This window comes from Cydia pomonella, chromosome 20 (genome assembly GCF_033807575.1).
Source record: "Cydia pomonella isolate Wapato2018A chromosome 20, ilCydPomo1, whole genome shotgun sequence".
Lineage (NCBI taxonomy): Eukaryota > Metazoa > Arthropoda > Insecta > Lepidoptera > Tortricidae > Cydia > Cydia pomonella.
The window spans coordinates 15,260,925-15,265,026 of record NC_084722.1 but is presented as its reverse complement, the minus strand read 5'-3'; the positions used below and the strand labels follow the sequence as shown (position 1 = coordinate 15,265,026).

The 4,102-nt window shown below is 35.8% G+C and overlaps 1 non-coding gene across 1 annotated transcript; it reads left to right on the top strand.

Moving 5' to 3' along the window:
* Positions 1-3,758: 3,758 nt before the first annotated feature.
* On the top strand, positions 3,759-3,831 carry Trnam-cau (transfer RNA methionine (anticodon CAU)). The gene has a single exon. It is a non-coding gene; the product is annotated as a tRNA-Met (tRNA).
* The last annotated feature ends 271 nt before the right edge of the window (positions 3,832-4,102 follow it).

The following is a 4,102-nucleotide window of genomic DNA, read 5'->3' as shown; positions in this document are numbered from 1 at the left end:
AACAGATACGCCTGGCGAAGAATGACGAGGAGAGCCGACCCCAAATGACATGGGAAAAGGCTAGGCAAAGAAGAAGAAGTCCTATCAAAATTATACATTCAATCAATCAATTAATCAAATCATTTATTTGTTAGAATACAGTCAAGTGAATGTTATCAAATACATCTCAAAGAACAGTGTATTCAGCCAGCTAACGGGCATACAAATACAAATCTTATATTCATAAATAAAATTAATCTAATGTATACTACATTACACTAAATTTAATAACTATGCGGAATATGGTCAAAATATTCATTCAAAGAGTAAAAAGCATTTTGTACTAAAAAGTCCAATAAATGTTTCCTAAATACAGGCATTTCAGATTCTCTTAAAATTAAATTAATTAAACAGCAGAATGCAAAAAATCAAAAAAGTGGCTGTGACATAATCGGACAGACAGACGGACATGACGAATCTATAAGGGTTCCGTTTTTTGCCATTTGGCTACGGAACCCTAAAAATGCCTGGTGTACGATTCGCCATGTTCCGTGGATCATTCGAAAGTCACTTGTTTATTGCCAAAACTAAACGTCATTGTCATAGTTCCAGATCGAAAAATCTAAAATGCAGGGGCGACAAACTGCGGGTCGAAGCGTTAATTAAAACGACAAAACAAATAACCGTTGACTTCAGTTGCACTCAAAATTCACACTATCCCAATGCGAGAATTAATTAAACAGTGGCTTGCATCGAGGTTTCACGTTCTAGATGTGTTATATTCCTACAACATAGGTTTTTAATATAGTCTGTTTTTTTCTTGACTAAAACGGCGCGTACCACTACCTGCAAAAAAAGGGGCCAGTCACTTTAACCGATTATTTAATTATAACTCCTATGGTAATTGAAATAAGATTCAAAATGAACAAATGGATAAATAATTTGCGATTTCTTGTGTGGTCCCTATACGGTTACCGAGTGCCGGCGAGTCGAACGCTACCGTTCCAGTCTAAAATGTCCTCGATATGCGTAACAAAGGCGCGTTATCGGAGATCACACCTACACTGGTTTTTTTAACGTTGGACTAGCCCGAGCTCAGGTGCCAATTAAAATTATACGGCCCTTTTTTTGCAGGTAGTGGCACGCGCCGTTTTAGTTAACAATAGACAAAGGATAAGCCGTTGGGGGCCAGATACAAATTTATCGACTATACTTGGTACATAGCTTTGGAAACTGTGACAGTTACCACCTCAATACAATTTTGCATTTTAAGGTTACAAATTGTATGGAGATGACAAATGTTATTGTTCTATCAGCTTTCGAAGAAAATTATTTTAACCCATTTTATAGAAATTAGGCCATATCTAGTCCACCCAACTCCCTGCCACCGGCCGGTAGACAGTGTGGGCCATAAATTGAGCGGCCCTGTCAATTGCACGCGCCCGCCAATAGTTGCGGTCGCGGCCCACCGGCAGCATGCAACCGTTGCTTTTTGAAATTCGAACGCTTTTGTTTTTAAACTCCCGTTCCGTTTTTGTTTCTTTATGGCCAGTATTGGTGAGGATATGTCCAATATTGTTGGTAGTTTTTAAAATTGGAGTGTTCGCAGTTTTCTCGTTTAGTCGTTTTTTGTTTCGCCAATTTTTGCTCTATCGGACTGGACGGTTGACTAATAATGTATTACTTTTTGTAATTTACACGCTGTTGTTTTTTAATTCTTTTTTATGCGCTTATTTCGTTGTACTCAGTAGTTTTTTCAGTACATAGTTACTACTTATTATAAACCGTCTATTACTGGCCACCCTGGCCTTATACTAAAAGGGATTCTGTTTAATAATATCACAATCTAAGTTCATCATCAGAACAATAGTTATTTAGTTTACTTGAATTGTGTAAATAGATAAATAGAATTCTTATTTTAGCCATTTTATTATAAGGTGGCCAGTAATTAGAGGGTGACCAGTAATAGACGGTTTACCGTATGTAAAGTATAAAGCGAGTGGAAGGATTTCGAAATATTTCCTTTAACTGGTCACTGGTTTCCCAATAATAAATTATTTTGACCGATAGTTACATATGATTATTTACGAAACGGAACTTAATCTCGTATATATACACATACAAATTTATTGGTAAAATAAAGGTACCTACATTTTACAAGTCAAAATAAAATACAATTTTGAAACTTATAATTATAGATTAAATAAAACAAATCAATAACAGAAGACAATAATAATATAATTAAGTTTTACATTTACCTCCCACGTTTCGAGGACGGCCTTGTCTCCTTGGTCTCGGAGAACGACTGTGTAATATACACAGTGTGTATTTGCGATTTATTCCCGTATTGGGGCCCGATTCGAAGACTGATTAAGACAATGCTTAAGATCTTGGAAAGAGATTGAAAAGATCGATTCTGCTGTGATCTCAATAAGATCTATTTACGATATTTCAAACGTCAACGTGACATTGATAACCCGAATCGTGCTGCTTCTGTCAATTATACGACATACAAACGATATCTAATTGAGAACTTATCTAAACCAGAACTTATCGTTATCTTATCTTTTCCATATTTCATTCTTCGAATAGGGCCGTTATAATTAAAAATTATGAATGAATAAAATTGTCGGTCCGACTTAATAGGTGTCTCGGGTGACCACAGGGCGGGCTCCTCCTTTGTCCAAAGATTGAGCCTGGCGGTGCAAAGGGGCAATGCTGCTAGCATCCTACGAAGCATTCCAGAAACGGGTAGCTTTGGAGAGGTATTTTATATTTAGTTTTTATATATAAGTAATATAAAAATATGTTATTAGTTACATGTAAACATTCTTATAAATAAACAAATAAGTAAGAAAAAAAAAAGTTAAAATACCTACTTATATTCTCATTATAAACTATGAAATAATATCTAATCCATGGGGCCTTAGCTGTATGAAATAAATTATCATTAAGTAATTTAGTTTACAGTACATATGGGCCTACTTTATAGCACTAGTGCGAGAAGTAGCATATTATGTTACTGTGTCGAACATTTAAACGGCCATATGTACTGTAAAACGTTGTACGATACATGTGCGAATAGGTAATTCGCAACTCGTGTCGATTTAAAACACTCCCTTCGGTCGTGTTTTAATTTATCGCCACTCGTTTCGAATTTCCTATTTTTCGCACTTGTATCGTAATGTACTATTACCGCACTAGTGCGAAAATTAGCATATTACGTTACTGTGTCGAACATTTAAAGAGCCATATGTACTGTAAAACGTTGTACGATACATGTGCGAATAGGTAATTCGCAACTCGTGTCGACTTAAAACACTCCCTTCGGTCGTGTTTTAATTTATCGCCACTCGTTTCAAATTTCCTATTTTCCGCACTTGTATCGTAATGTACTATTATAGTACATATGGCGCTAATTTAGCGCCCTAGTGCGGTAACAAGCACTATAAGTGCATATGTTAAAAAATGAAAAGGTCATATGTATTGTAAAACGTTGTACAATACACGTGCGAAAAGGTAATTCGCAATTCGTGTCGATTTAAAACCCTCCCTTCGGTCGTGTTTTTGTGAATTTCCTACTTTTCGCACTTGTATCGTAACGTACTATTTCGTTCGTAAATAATATCGTAATGTATTTGGTTGACACAAAATCAATCATTAATGAAAAACAAAAAAACATTTGATTTTAAAAAACTGTCGAATTAGTATCATTAACGATAAGTTTACTCGATAACCGCCATCAGAAGCTGGTCGCTATTTTCGCCCGTGTCATCATCGCCTCGGTGGCGCAGTAGGCAGCGCGTAAGTCTCATAATCTTAAGGTCGTGAGTTCGATCCTCACCCGGGGCATAGTTTTTGCATTTTTCTATTTTTTTATTGACAAGGTGAATGGTGTAACATGTACGTATTTTTTATTTTGAATAAATAGGCTTTACTTTAGTATAATGTTTGTTTTCATTAACATTTTATTAATATTTTTATAAATACCCTTCCAAAGAATTAGCTCCTCTTAAAAACCTGATTAGTTACTAGAACCTAAGGGAGCCATTAATTACGTAAGTCATCGGTTCACGTAATTGATGCCTCGGGAGCCCCAACAGCATCCTAAAAACGTTGCTAC